A 16,325-nucleotide genomic window follows, 5' to 3' on the forward strand; every position below is an offset into this window, starting at 1 on the left:
TCCTCTTCTCCACTGCACTTCTCTGCCTGAAATCCAGTTTTAAATCTTCTCTCCTCCATCTTCTCTCTTTTTTGCCTTTTTTTCCCCATTTTATCTTTACACAGCTGTCACTCTGAGTCTAATTTAGTTTAATGTAGGGCCAATATCACCAGAGTGTACAAAAATACATATTAAGTGTCATATATAAGTGTCATACGTTTTTGACCCAAATGTAGCACAGACTTAACAGAATTTGTGTTTAACAGTATAAATTAAATGCAAATGAATGCATATTCAGGAGTTGGGCATCACATCAAGAAAAAACAATCGGTGTTGTGAATTCCCTTGTGCGCTGTCGTTAAACCGCCGCAGACAAATAGGGTGCTACAAGATGATGTAATCTAATAGTGCCAGTAAACAAACCAAAACTCCGTGGGAAACATGATGCAAATATGGCATTTCTGTCCTTTCATGTAATCATTTGGGGGAGTCACTGCAGACAGCATCCCCATAGATCCATCTAGTCAGATCTGTGCATGGTGTTTTTTTCCATCTGTTTCATTTCATTATTGTTAATCAGTACCTTTACTAAGGTGACTGGTTTGTTTGGCATCATGACACAAAACAGGAGTTTCTTTGTTGAAACGTGATCTGTCTAATAAATGCCGTAGGAGAGCTAATAATTAGCTAACCAATGTCATGGGCGGGATTAAAAGTATTGTTAAGCACTCCTTAAACTGTTTAGAAAAGATGGATGTGGTTTCTGGGTCTAAAAAAGTGAAGCCAGTGTAGAAGTTACAGCGTGTAAAATTTCATTTCTCGATGTCAGTAAATTGAACTCAGCTGAATCTTACCATCCCAATTCAAGTTCATGGTCCTAATGAGGCTAGTTGCTGTAGGACAAAAATGTTTTAGTCAGCCTAGAGAGAGAGAAAATATTAACTGTAGACTGTATTCTATAATGTCCACAGACATCTAATGTGTTTCTTAAAGAAAACAAATATATACACAATATATTTTTACCAGATTTTTATAATGTCAACACTTAAATCAAGAAATAAAAGACAGATATTTTTTGGTATTCTATGTTTTACTGCTCAGTAAACTTAAAAACTCTGGGTAGTTATCTGCTAGTTAGGTGCTATCTGTGCTGTCAGTCCGCTGCTTACTTCAGGTGTCAATGGCCAGTGAGAAGAATCCATATCTATTTACTCTAGAGGAGGCTATAAAACTTTGTCAAAGAAATCCAAAAAGAGTCAATGAATCAGTGAATCTCACTTCTATGTGATGGCAGCAACACTGTGGTGAGTTTTTGAGGACATGCTCAACTTTTCTGTCGGTAAGTGCTGCTCTGTTAGCCTATGTTAGCCGCTAATAGCCTGTGTTAGCCGCCCTTAACCTATGACAGCTGAGGTTAGCCTCTATTATCTACTGTTAGCCAGTGCTAGTGAAACTTTCTTTGAAGTGGCTGTAACATTGTGGGACTCGGACATTTAGTGAATGAATTCTCATATAATGTTTGAATATAATCAAGCTGTTCATTAGATTCAAAGTGTGATTTGTAGAACACTAAAGCCTAATGTTAGCTGCTATAATGTTATCTTATAACCAGCTGTTGTTATTTAGCCAGCTCATTGTCAGCTGTTTAACGTGCTGACAGTCAGGAATAAATACATGTTTGTGCACATTTGCATGTGTTAGAGCAATGACTTCAATTGAGGACATGAGGCTTGACGTGAAAATACAGAGGATAACATTTTATTAAGATACCAGTCATTTTGTCACTGCTTTGGTGGATGATAAAATTTGCCTCTGCACGCAAACACCTATGAGTGTGTCTTGTCCTCTGCCTTTGACATACAGGCTATGTGATTAGTCAGTGATATCCTTCATGGGCACTGTATCTGAGATGTAAGGGCAGTGTGCCGACTTCCAGAACCCGGCATCCACTCATACCTGTTTTTAATGGCTTTCCAAGAGAACATCCATTTGTTGGAAAACATAATTACACACTAATCAATGTATATTTGTTACAATATGCTTTTTTCTATTAAATGAACTCAAAAAGGGACTGACTGTACCTTTAAAGTTACATTCTTTCTAATAGTCAGCAAGGAGCAACTAAGTATAAGAGAACAGCCTGGGTTCCCTTTAACCATGCCATCAGTATCCATGCCATGAGTTTCTGAGTTAACCATCTCAATTGCTATTTAAATTTCTTATTTATGATAACATATTTATCACTTTGTAATTTATGGCTTCTATTGGAGTCAGAAAGACAAAATAACAAGAAATGCTTTAGTCTGGTCCTACTTTGTGACTGACAAGTCACTACTTCAAGTGTGCACTCACAAATTTCATCGGCAAGACATGATGGCAAAAACGCATAGCTCGAGGCTTCACGTCAGGATTTCACTAACAAATGGGTGATGGGACAGTTTAAATCTAATATTAAAAAAGAAAAAGCAGAAGTGAAGTTGGGTTGGAGGAAACTTATTTTCTTGTAAGCCCCAGACTATGGAAGCGTAGAGCTGCCACCCAGGTAAAAAAAAAAATAGAGCTATATCACGTTATAACGTGAAAACGTTATTGTTCTAACAGTATACTTTTCATGTTTGTACAATATAATATAACGTCATTACAATATACATTACTATCACATTATAACAAAAAAATTCACGTTCTTACAATATCAATACTATTTTGTACGAACGTGATAATTATATATTATTTGAACAATAACGTTTTCAAGTTATATGTTTTATTTTTCAAACATGATCTATATGTTTGCCTTAAAACATAGTGGAAGACAGTGCAGATCAGAGTTCGAGAAAATGGCTTGTTTATCGGAATTAGTTAAGTTCTATTTTGTGCTTGGATTGAGGCATGGGGAGATTTTGTTATAACGTGATAGTTATGTTTATTGTAATAACGTGATATTATGGCGGTCAGCATGAAAAGTATATTGTTAGAACAATAAAGTTTTCCCATTATAACGGGATATACTTCTATTTTTGGCTGGGTGGCAGCTCTACGCTTCTGTACCAGACTGCATTTTTTAAAATCTTATTTTATTTACTTTTTATTCTAAAGCTTGCCTCATAAGGGCAACTGCAGGCACCCACCACCTGTCTTCACCACAGGATGTCTGCAGAAGTAGACATAGGCATAAAGAGGCTCAGGCCACAATTTACATGTGCACATCAGGAGAACTGCACATTAGCCACATTAAGAAAAGGACAACCGACGACAAAAGCAGATCCTTCTACAGGGTCAGTAGGAAACCTTGTTACGACTTTTATTTCTTATAGAAAGATCTTTTTGGTCATTTTTATGATCTTGGCTTAAGCTGGCCTAAATTGGGCCTCAGTCTTGCTCTTTAGTGAGTTGTGAACAGGGCTGGCTGTAAACAAAGGTAAAGGCGCACTAGATTTACCTTGCAAAACAAATCTAGAGCTTTCTACTGAAAAGTGACTACAAAAAGTAATTATCATTATTATCTTGTTTTCATAGTGGTTTAAAGCTCAAATCATAATCGAAATTAAAACCAGATCAGTCGTGTCTTTTTCACTCCTAGATCTGGATTGAATGGTCTCCTTTTTTAATATTCAAGAAAGCAACTGAAGCTTTTTTTTAGCTACTGTTTGGTTTGTTACATTTTCCTTTTCTTTATATCACATTTAATGCTTCAGTCACACATGTTATTCCTGATATTACGACAGCCAGTGACATTTATATTGGAGTGACCCATTTAGTTTTTCCTAAACTTGGCAAGTAAGAAAATGTGTCTCTATATGTTGTCAAAGCAGCATACCATCAGACAAGGTGACAGTGTTGGAATCTCTCTCTCTCTGTCTGCCTCTCTCTCTCTCTATCTTACCATCTGTCCAGGGCATTTGTTGTCTGTGTGGGTTTCACACTTTCCCAGCTGGGTCCTGGCCACACTGCCCGGTATCATGTGAGGCAAAGACATGTGGGGAGAGGTAGCAAGTGTGAGGCCTTGAGAGAGATTAAAGAAGATTAAAGAAAATATTAAAGACAGCCCCCCCCCCCCCCAGCTCCCCTACCTCCACCCCCACCCCCCGCCAAAAAAATATAAAACAGCGATCAGTCAGTTCACCTGTTCACCATATTTTTTAATGAAATATCAGAACATGGTTAAAATTGCCCTGAAGAAATCTCATGTAGATAAATAACACAATGTTCCCAAGGACTGTCTGTCTTTTTGTTGTTCCACTCTAGTTGATCAACAACTAGTGATCTAGTGATTAAACATTCATCTGAGATTGCAGAATCTGTGTGTAAATGAGCATCTTCGTGTGCAAACGTTTTCATCCATAGGATCAAAAGCATATAAAATGCTTGTCTCAGTCAATAATATTGTCCCAGGTGGAAGGGAAAAGCTCAAGCTTTTTCAAGCACTGTCACTTTTGCCAATCAAGACAAATAAGATATAATAATGTAGATGGATTACTGTAAAAGTGTGAAAATGAGTGAAAATACTGTCATTTAGGAAATTATTATATCTCGGCTTAAAGAAAGCTAGGGTGGCTGTGGCCCAGGTGGTAGACTGCTAATTAGGTCTATGGATTGATAGGCAGGTCCTCCAGCCCGCATGTCAAAGTGTCCATGGGGAAGTTGCTGAACCATCAGAGTGTGTGTGTGTGTGTGTGTGTGTGTGCGTGTGTGTGTGTGTGTGTGTGTGTGTGTGTGTGTGTGAGTGTGTGTGTGTGTGTGTGTCTGGGTAAATTAGAATGTTAATAAGAAGTGCTATATGTAGAAAGGATGCAAATTGTCATGATCCTGGGTCCTTTCAACCCAGCGTTTTGTGTTTTTTATTATTGTGATTTTGGTTCTGTTCTTCCTCAGTTTAGTGTTTATTCTTTTCTGCCCGTGTATTCCTGTGTCAAGTCCGCGTTTCTTAGTCTGTGTCCTTGTATGTGTAAGTTCCTGTTTTATTGTGAAGGTCTGCGTCTTATGTGAGTGTTTTCAGTTTGCCTCCCTTGTCTCATCACGTTAATCACTCCCAGCTGTGTCCCCCACCTGTGTGTAATCTCCCTGTGTTTCTCTGAGTGTATTTAAGTCGTGTCTTCTGTCATAGTAGCTGCTGGTTTGTCTGCGTTTCTCCCTCCGTCGGCCTGTGTGGTTTCCCCCCTATGTTTTCTTCGTCTCCCTGCATCTCGGTTTCTTATCTCAAGATTTCAGGTTTGTTTTCCTTAGTTATTCCCAGTTTAGGTTTTCTTAGTTTCAAGCTCACCCTCGCCATCTCTGTTTGTATTTACATTGTTAAATAAACTCACTTGCACCAGAGCTGCCGCATTTTGGGTCCTAATGTAGTCTCACACGGCTTGCCCCGGCTACCCATGACACAAATACATGCACATTTAACTTGTGTTGTTGAGACCTTAGCATCTCTATGTACTCTTTGACATGATACCAGATTGCCATATGAGTATGCACAATCTGTAAGAAAGGGATTCTGGGTCCCTGAAGCTTTCTTAGTTCTGTTTGTAGTTCTGTTTGATTGCATTCAGATAACCAGTAAAGAAGGATAGCATTTTATGACTGTTTAGCTATTTATTTTTTTCCTTATTTATCCCCATTCATAAACCTTGTCAGGCAGTTGGAGGCAGAATTGGCCTAGAGGCTAAGTAAACACACGGGCTTCCCAAAGATCTTCTCTGCCTGAGAGGTTGACATGTTTACATTGCTACTGTGATATTATACAGAAATAAACAGGAAGTCTGTAACATGTACACTATTTGGCTGAAATCATTTTGGTTAAACACTTACACGTGCAGAAATAAACATGATCTACACACACACACACACACACACACACACACACACACACACACTGATGCATCAGCTTGTGGTTTGGCTTCATCTTTCTGGCATGGACCAAGCAGATCTGTTCAGATCAGTCACGGGTGATGGAGGCTCGCATGGCTGTGTGTGTGTGTGTGTGTGTGTGTGTGTGTGTGTGTGTGTGTGTGTGCGTGTGTGCGTGTGTGTGTGTGTGTGTGTGTATGTATGCGCGTGTATGGGTGGGGGCAGGTGATACTGTAGCACCTGTTCAGCAGGATCACTTACCTCAGGGGGGTTTGCTGCATCCCACTACACACACACACACACACACACACACAGTCACAGTCAGTGCAGCCCAGTGGTTGGCAGAAAAAAAGCACCATTTGGGACATTCACGCTCCAGTGTGCAATCTCTCTTTCACTGTCTGCCTTTCTCTCCCTTGTTTGCCATAACACTGCCTGGTGACATAATGGCACATTTGATAATGCTGACACTATTACATTACAATAAAAAAATAAGGTACCAAAAAGGAAATATGCTTGAACAACAAAGGTAAAAAAAAAAAGGGTGCGTCTTTTAAGAAAAATGCAAAAATGAAGCTAAAAAAAGAGAAACTTTTACTCTTGATACCATATATAGTGCAGCCCTCCATGCAAGTTCATCTTTACTAGATACAGCATCCTGACAGACAAGCACCATAGTAATAGATGTTTTGACAGAACTCTACTCAAGATATGTGATCCTCACAGTCAATTCTCTCAGAGTGTGAGTGTGTGTCTGTCTGGATCTCACTGTGGTGAAATGTGATGCCCCTGCTGTCCTCTCCTCAACTCTGCGTGTGGGCTCTCTCTCATCTATTTGTGCGTGTGTGTGTGTATATGCATGTGTTTGATATCTGTTGCATGTCATGGACAGATGTGCGCTTTAAGAAGTCAAGATATAGAAACTAAACAAAATGCAAAAAGCGAAAGAGAGACACTCAATCACTGAGTAGCCTGTAGAGAGGGACAGTGGGACAGTGGGCTAGAGATAAAGAGAGGGGGTTGTGTGAAGTAGGAGGAAAATGGTGAAGAGAGGAAAGAAACCAATTGAATGAGGGGAAAGAAGTGCATACAGTGATGGGTGAGAGAAGAGGAAACAACAGCAAGTGCAGAAAAGCAGTGACAGAAATGTGAACACAAGGAGAAGAAAGAGTTTAGTGAAGACAAATATTACTGAGTAACACACTGACCTCACTGGAAAAACAACAGCTGTGTGTTTTTCAGAGGTGTTTTATATGCACTGCTTAAAAATGAAGAGAACACTTAAATTGCACATCAGATCTTGATGAATGAAATGTTCAAGTTGAAAATCTTTACTGACATCATTGCGTAATTTTCTGAGAACAAAATCATGTAACATTGGTCTGTTGGAAACCGTAATCATCAACTCTTTTATGGGCGGATTGAAAATCCCACCCAAAAAATCTTAGATGATTACAATGTCATTGAAAGCAGACATCTCAGCTGTGCATCTGTCTTTGAGAACAGAAACCCAACCCAGCTGCTGTTCAGACCACCGTTCTATGGGGGGCATCCAATCAGAGAAAGATTGGTGTAAAGGAAGGAAGAAGAGAGGTAAAAATGGTTGTTACACAAACTGGATAAACACAGTGGATGCACCAAGGTCCAGTATAAGATAAATAAACATTATTACAATTGTAAATCAAAATAAAATGCACAAAAGCTGTGTAATGTCACTCCTTGTATTTTGGCTTTTTGCCATTAATGAACAGTAGAATGAGAGGAAAGTATGTAGAGTGAGTAGTGGATCAGATGCAGTAAATAGTCTGGGTCAAAATCGAACCCAGGTATCTGCAGTGACGTCACAGCTGTTAATATAATCAAGACCTAAACCTTTAACTTCCAAAACTATTGGTTAGGCTTTAAATATCTCAATAGCTGATGTAAAATATCTTTTTAGAAAGTACTTTGATGCCTAAACTTAAGCAAACAACATTGTAAATGTGAAAACACTTGTCTGTTGTTCTGGAAGCGACAGGCAATCAAACTATCATGTAGGTGTGAGAATGTGCTGAACAACTGATATGATGCATTATTAGCTGACAAACACAGAAATCGACACGATTCATTGGAATCAATCAGATTGTTGCTGCAGTGACGGCTCAGTCCTTTCATGATCCTGTTGGAATTAAAAAGTCCACTTGCTGTTTCAGCCTGGTCTCTACAAATATCTGACAAAAGAAATAAACCGCAGCTTGTATTAAGATCATTAATCAAAACCATTTCAGCTTTTCATCAAGCAACTTGGCTACAACTGATATGATCTACTGCTTGTCATTTACCACCAGTGAAAATGATGGTTGAGAAAAAAACTGCATGAAGAGAGGCTGAGAGAGGCAGAAAAGGAGAAGACAAAACAGAGGTAGACAAAAAAGATAAGTGAAGGTGGAAAGTAGGTGGCGGGTGGTAAAAAGACGAAGAAAGGGCGAGAGAAACACAGAAATCTGGAGAAAGAAGGACAATTGGGGAGCTATAGTGTTTCCCCCCATGTTGAGTCACTGATCTACATTCAATCTGCACTATGTGAATTATTGATTGGCCTTTAGCCAGCCTGCGTGTGTGTGTGTTTGTGTGCGTGAGAGAGAGAGGGATGTGCTTGCTGAAAAGCACAGTGGTGTTTTCTTTTTTTGCGTTTTTATTCTATTGATGCAGAACGGGGGACAGGTAGAAGAGGGACAATGGAGCAGACTGATGGACACACCCGTGCTTGTTCACACCCCATCTCATTCATCCAACACAGAAAACATATACACACATACGCACACCGGCAGATGCGTAGAACAAACCAAGGAGGCCGCACTGATATATAAATACGAAGCGAGGCGCTCGCGTTGAGGGAGACTGGGACTCTTTAAGCCAACCCTCTACATGCTGTCTTCTCAGGCCAGATGAACCCGACATATCCTCGGTCTACCTAACAAGAGGGGTTTCAGTTTTTACATTTTCTGAATGTTTGGATTCAGCATTTCTTTAGTACACCTGCACAATGTCTGAACTTGCACATCAGGAAATAGATGTTATTACTAGGCAGTTTCTCAGTGTGGGTGGCGTTTCTATATTTGTAGGCTGTTTCATCTCCCGTTCTGTAGTCTGCATCTCAGGTGTCCAAATGATGTCTTAGTCATCTTCTGAAAAATCCATTATTTATTTGTTTATGGGAGGCGGTTAAAATTGGCGGTTTGTTGTTGATTTGGGTAAAGTGATTACCCTGCGTTAGTGAGAAGCAGCTTGGTGGACTGTGATACGTATAGCACAGAGAGAGAGAGGGAGAGAGAGATGAAGGATGTAAAGAAGATGGTGTGGAGGAACTGTAAAGTGAAATAGAACATGATGTCCCTGAAAGGTTTTTCATCTGCTCCATGCACAAAACCTGAGAGAAATCAATTTCCACGGCAGAAAAGGGTCACGTGGAGGGCATGTAAATCTAAATAGGGAGTAGTTGAATACTTCAGTGTTAAGGCAAAGTTTGTTGGAGCCTAGGGAAAAGAATGTTTGATAATATTGTTGCTTCATATTTGTATTTTTTTCTATTTAGTTTGTTCAAGCAGTCGGACAGACTGGTATTACTGGACAGTATTATGAATTTTGAGTCCTGCAATATTACTTTTTAAAAAATATGAAGTATTGAGGAAGAAATTTCTTCACTTCAACTGTGAGCAATAATGTTGCAGAGTGGAAGGATTTAGGAACCACGGCAACTCTGCTACAAAGTACAGGATAACATAAAGATACAGAGCGAGGTCGTCAAGTTAAGTGCGCGCTGCTGACTCTTTATCTGCAGAGTCAAACCATTAACATCTGAATAAAAACTGTGTGCCGGCGTTCTGAGAAACCGTCGTACTTTGGCAAATCATCCTACCCGTATTACAATTTGATGGTGACTTCTGACTAACCCTAAACCTAATCATAACAAATATTTACAATGGGTTAAAAAAAAAACGAAGCAAATTTGGGTTTTGTGTTGTGTGCATGTGCAACGTATGCGAAACAACGGGTGGATGGTTTGTGAGGTAGAATGGATTCCAAGAACACCAGGAGCTTGGTAACATGGGTTTCCATTGCAAAGCAGCTCCTGTAAGTGTAATGTAAAATTTTCCAGGTATTTCTATCAATAGTGTATCAATAGTGCATATATAAATTAAGTCTCTCATAAGCAGAAGAGGATGGATGGATGGAGTTATGTCTCATTGTGTGTTATGAGCTTGTTTGTAAGAGTCTGGTTGTTGCTGGTTACTAGTATGGCGATTAATGTTGCCTCATCCAGATTTGAAGGGATCACCTGTTCTAGACATCATTTTTAAAAGAAGCTTTTCACCCTTCTTTTTTTGGACAAACATTCATTATTATGGATGCTTGTGCACAACTTTACAATTGTTTTATTTCATGCCATTATAAACCAGCTAAATGAACCATATTGTTTTCTAATGAGTCATTTTTATGTCTGAAACATGATAGTAAGTCTAAGATGGTAATGTGACCAATAGAAAATAATAAATAAGAACATTTTTGAGCAGTTCTCTTGTTTGCCTTCAGAGTTGTGCTTACTTATTGTTTCTTCCTGTCTATTGAGGCGGCACACTGAATTAAGAAGTAAGCAGTTTATTTACTTTTGGCTTCAGGAGATTGTAATGGCATCTTTCAGCTGTCATTTCTGGAATTTTCTAGAATATTTTTTGTGTGTAAGACCAATAATGAAAAAAACTCAAAAGCATTCCACAAATGCAATATGGGCTCATGTTGTAAAAGAAGACCATCCCTCCCTCCATTCCTGCCAGTCTGCTACTAATAGTTATTTTGCCAAATTAATGAATGGTGGTGTCAGGAAATGATCACCTTAATGATTCTAATTATTGTAATTGCGCTGCAATTGAACATTATTTGAGGTTTCAGATAGATAATGGGACGAATGGTGTGCTGTGAGTTTGATATGTGAGGGCTGTGTGGGGACAGAACTACAGAGTGAGGATATTACATAAAAAGAAAAAGCACTGCCAAAGCTCTCAGCTGCTTCTCTTCCTCTTACTCCATCTCCTTTTCCTCTCCAGTCCTTCCTGGCCAGTCTCCCCTCCTCCCTCTTCCTCCTCTATCTCTTCCTCCACTTACACCCCTCACGGCTCTCCTCAGTTTTGCTCTCCTCATGTCCCTCCTCCACCACACCCCTCCGACCCTCTTCCATTTTCTCTTTGGCTGCTGTCAACTGCAGTGTGGAGAGCAGATTGGAGCAGTGAGAGACAGTGAGGGATAGAGAGAGAGCCGCGGAAGAAGATATGCAGAGAGAAAGTGAGGAATGTGCAGTAAAGGGTGTGTGTGTGTGTCTGTGTGTGCTTTAAGAAAAAATAAATAAAAAGTAAAAAGGGAATGAAGGAGTAGTGACGGGCTCATCGTGTTTGATCTGAGCTGGTTTCCACCCTCCTGCAGCCCAGGGCACCTCTCCCCAGAAACAGGGCCAAATGTGGGCAAATGTGTGCATGTGTGTGTAGCCTACAGTTCACGTGGGCAAGTGTTTGATCTATCTATCTATCTATCTATCTATCTATCTATCTATCTATCTATCTATCTATCTATCTATCTATCTATCTATCCATCCATCCATCCATCCATCCATCCATCCATCCTATTTGTGGCAAATGAGAATCAAGTCATTGTTTGTTTTTGGCCAGCAGCGGTTTTTCGCCTTGGAATTCTACCATGGATGCCATTTTTGTCCAGTGTCTTTCTTACTGTTGCATTATGAACACTGACCAGTTCGCTCCTGGGAATATTCACCACTGTTCCAAATCAATAATGTGTCTCAAAGTGGTTCACTGGAGTTCCAAAGCCTTAGAAATGTCTTTGTAGCATCTCCACACTGATGGATGTCAGTAACTTTGTTTTTCAGCTGTTCTTGAGGTTTTTTAGATTTCTCGATTCAACACGTCTTGCAGTAATGAGGTCTGGGTGTGGTTAGTGAAATTGAACTTGGCTTTCCAACTCAGGTTGCTTTGTGCTTTGCATAAGTGTGCAGTCGTCGGAATTAGTACGTCCAAAGCTGAGGCCATGGTTTTCAAGCAGAATGAGTTTCTGATTCAACTGAAGGATGGAGGAAAAGTAAGGGATTTCAGCTGATACATTTTTTGAGCATCTGCACTGATGGAGACATTGTGCTGGTCTGCTGTGGTGAAGAGAAAACTGAGCATTGAGAGTGCTGAGAGCTGAGAATAAGATCGCATTTTCAAGTGGCGTAAATGAGCTTTCTCTGAAGGGAGTCTGAGCTCTCCCTTAGAGATAGGGTGGGAAGTGCGGTCACTTGGGATTAGCTCATAGTAGAGTCACTGCTCCTTTGTAAGGAGCCAGATGACATGGTTCAGGCCTAGGACAAGTAGGTAAGGTCATTGAAACGAATCCAACTAGAAGGAGACTCCAGTGCAGACCCAGGACACACGGGTCTGCACTGGAGCCTGCTTTGGAGCTCTTTGGAAGAGCTAGGAAGAGGGAGGCAAGGGCATCTATGCTAAAGTGCTGCCTCCAGAAGCAGAAAACAGACAGTTCTTTCATCACATGAATGCAATTTGAAATATTCCTTTAATGGTCATCAGAATCTTTCACTGAAATTGTTTTTTTGTTTTGTTCTTTCATCACCAAGTGACCCTTAGATTAGATCACTAAAATAGGAAGAATCTTGGTTTAAGTGTTTAAATCAAATTCACATTACATTTTTTTTATTTGTCACAACCATGCACAGTACGACATGTGGTGAAATGCTTATTGCTGTGCAATGCCTGACCATTAAATCACAGTAAGAATTGACAGTAAGATTTACAGATTACTACAGAATTTACAGATTTTAACTCATAAATTTACAGTAAAAAGAACGAATAACGAATTATGAAAGAAATTATAAGAAGTGTGCAAATAGTGTGAAAATAAACAGAATGTGTGTGAGAGAGTCCAGTTCTACACCTGGTTCAGGGCCCGAATAGCCTGGGGGAAGAAGCTCCTCCTCATTCTCTCTGTTTTGGCCTTAAGGGAGCAGAAGCGCTTCCCAGACCTCAACAGTGAGAAGAGTCCATTGTTGCGATGGGAGAGGTCCATCATAATCTTCCTGGCTTTGGTCTTGCATTGCTTGGTGTAGATGGGCAGCAGGTCAGGGAGCTCTGATTAAATGATGTATTCGGCTGAGCGCACCACTCTTTGCAGATCTCGTCTGTCCTGCTTGGTGCTGTTCCCAAACCAGGTGCAGGCGTTTCCCTCCAGGACGCTCTCGATGGTGCAGGAGTAGAAGTTCTTAGGTCTCTAAGTCTTCTGAGGAAGAAGAGACGCTGGCGGTCTTTCTTAACCAGGGTGTTAATGTGACAGGACCATGACAGGTTCTGAGTGATGGGGACACCCAAGTACCGGAAAATGTCCACTCTCTCCACTGGCATGCCACTGATGATCAGGGCTCCTAATTCCTCCCACACTGATTGAAGTCTTTCTGTGAGGAAGTTGAAGATCCACTGACACAGTGATGAGCTGAGTCCTAGATCCTTCAACTTGGTGAAAAGCTTGAAGGGAATTATTGTGTGGAATCCTGAACTGTAGTCCACGAACAGCACTCTAACATAATTCCCTGTGCCAGTGTCCAGGTGACTCAGGGACTTGTGGAGCAGGTGAGCTGTGGCATCGTCTGTGGAACGATTAGTCCGATATGCACTAAAGTGGGTCAATGGTGGCAGGAAGTGAAGAAGTGATGTGATCTCTTATCAGTCTCTCAAAAAGGCTCCATAAAAGTTTTGAAGAAAACAGTAACTCCTGTTGTTTTACTGCAAAAACAATAAAAGTGAGGAAAAATCCCTCCATTAACTTTTTCACATTGATCTTTAAACTTTGGAAAATGTGGAGAAAACAAACGTAAAGGTTATGTCTTTACAGTAGGTGTTAGCATTTGTGAAATCCAAACATACAGTGGGGCAAAAAAGTATTTAGTCAGCCACCGATTGTGCAAGTTCCCCCACCTAAAATGATGACAGAGGTCAGTAATTTGCACCAGAGGTACACTTCAACTGTGAGAGACAGAATGTGAAAAAAAAATCCATGAATCCACATGGTAGGATTTGTAAAGAATTTATTCGTAAATCAGGGTGGAAAATAAGTATTTGGTCAATAACAAAAATACAACTCAATACTTTGTAACATAACCTTTGTTGGCAATAACAGAGGTCAAACGTTTACTATAGGTCTTTACCAGGTTTGCACACACAGTAGCTGGTATTTTGGCCCATTCCTCCATGCAGATCTTCTCGAGAGCAGTGATGTTTTGGGGCTGTCGCCGAGCAACACGGACTTTCAACTCCCGCCACAGATTTTCTATGGGGTTGAGGTCTGGAGACTGGCTAGGCCACTCCAGGACTTTCAAATGCTTCTTACGGAGCCACTCCTTTGTTGCCCGGGCGGTGTGTTCTGGATCATTGTCATGTTGGAAGACCCAGCCTGGTTTCATCTTCAAAGTTCTCACTGATGGAAGGAGGTTTTGGCTCAAAATCTCACGATACATGGCCCCATTCATTCTGTCCTTAACACGGATCAGTCGTCCTGTCCCCTTGGCAGAAAAACAGCCCCATAGCATGATGTTTCCACCCCCATGCTTCACAGTAGGTATGGTGTTCTTGGGATGCAACTCAGTATTCTTCTTCCTCCAAACACGACGAGTTGAGTTTATACCAAAAAGTTCTACTTTGGTTTCATCTGACCACATGACATTCTCCCAATCCTCTTCTGTATCATCCATGTGCTCTCTGGCAAACTTCAGACGGGCCTGGACATGCACTGGCTTCAGCAGCGGAACACGTCTGGCACTGCGGGATTTGATTCCCTGCCGTTGTAGTGTGTTACTGATGGTGACCTTTGTTACTTTGGTCCCAGCTCTCTGCAGGTCATTCACCAGGTCCCCCCGTGTGGTTCTGGGATCTTTGCTCACCGTTCTCATGATCATTTTGACCCCACGGGATGAGATCTTGCGTGGAGCCCCAGATCGAGGGAGATTATCAGTGGTCTTGTATGTCTTCCATTTTCTGATGATTGCTCCCACAGTTGATTTTTTCACACCAAGCTGCTTGCCTATTGTAGATTCACTCTTCCCAGTCTGGTGCAGGTCTACAATACTTTTTCTGGTGTCCTTCGAAAGCTCTTTGGTCTTGGCCATGGCGGAGTTTGGAGTCTGACTGTTTGAGGCTGTGGACAGGTGTCTTTTATACAGATGATGAGTTCAAACAGGTGCCATTCATACAGGTAACGAGTGGGGGACAGAAAAGCGTCTTACAGAAGACGTTACAGGTCTGTGAGAGCCAGAGATTTTCCATGTTTGAGGTGACCAAATACTTATTTTCCACCCTGATTTACGAATAAATTCTTTACAAATCCTACCATGTGAATTCATGGATTTATTTTTTCACATTCTGTCTCTCACAGTTGAAGTGTACCTCTGGTGCAAATTACTGACCTCTGCCATCATTTTAAGTGGGGGAACTTGCACAATCGGTGGCTGACTAAATACTTTTTTGCCCCACTATAGTGCCAGGCAGTGAAGCAGGCTGGCACACTGCAACATCAGCAGGCCTGCCCATCAGACTGACAACCAATCTGCCACATTAGTGTGTCATTTGGCCAAGCCAGGGGGATTGGCCCTGTCATTCTGAGAGGGTGGTCCCTGGGTTCAGCATGGCTGTCAATCAGCAGGCCCCGAGGCAAAGATGCTGAGGAGGATGAGTGGATAACAGAGAGGAGAGTCACACTGTGTCAGAAGGGGACAAATGAATAAGTGACATGATGCTTTCTTTAAGTAGTGAGGGAGGATTTAATGGCCTCTGAGTGTTTTGGAAGGGTATAACAGTTTGCCAATATAGTGAGTGATTTGTGATTAGTTTGTGTTTTCTTTCCACAACGAACCTCAACTGTAAAACCTGAAATTCAAATATATTTTTTATGGGTTTTAAAGAATGAACCTGTAAATTGTAGTCTTTCTGAGTTAGGTTAGCTTGTTTTTATTGTTTGTGTGGCCCAGGATGGAGGGAACTTGGAAGGAAAGGAACTGAAGAAGCAGCAGCATGATAGCCGCACCCCACTGACAGAGGCTAATAACCTCTGAGGTCGCTCTGGGGCAAAAGAGGTCAAACAAACTGACCTTGTCTTTATTAGCTACAGCACTTCAATGTAACAACTCACTCTGCCTCTTCTCTTTTCTGTGGATTTTCTGCTCAAACTGTTACCATTACAGGACTTGAAGATTATTTAAAAAAAATGAAATAACAGAAAAATTAAATCTAACATCTGATTATTGTGGGCTAAAATAATATGACAAACTTAATTTTTGTTTTTAGAGAACTGAGTTCAATTCTTCATACTGTGTGACTGAAACTCTGTCACAATGTTCTTTGTAAAGGATTGTAGTTACTTTAATTGAACTGGTGGGCTGGATTGTCTCATCAGTGTCTGCACACAAAGTCACTTATCTCAGTCTA

The 16,325-nt window shown here is 40.8% G+C and overlaps 1 long non-coding RNA gene across 1 annotated transcript in view; it reads left to right on the top strand.

The window, feature by feature from the left end:
- Window positions 1-1,129: 1,129 nt before the first annotated feature.
- LOC146707123 (uncharacterized) overlaps window positions 1,130-16,325 on the top strand; it is a 30,534-nt gene continuing 15,338 nt past the window's right edge. The window contains exons 1-2 of the long non-coding RNA XR_014921052.1: window positions 1,130-1,318; window positions 3,073-3,251. This is a non-coding gene — a long non-coding RNA (uncharacterized LOC146707123). The remainder of the gene's footprint in view (window positions 1,319-3,072; window positions 3,252-16,325) is intronic.

This window comes from Copadichromis virginalis, linkage group LG6 (genome assembly GCF_057382275.1).
Source record: "Copadichromis virginalis isolate Kocher_CV1m ecotype Utaka linkage group LG6, C_Virginalis_male_GT1.1, whole genome shotgun sequence".
NCBI lineage: Eukaryota > Metazoa > Chordata > Actinopteri > Cichliformes > Cichlidae > Copadichromis > Copadichromis virginalis.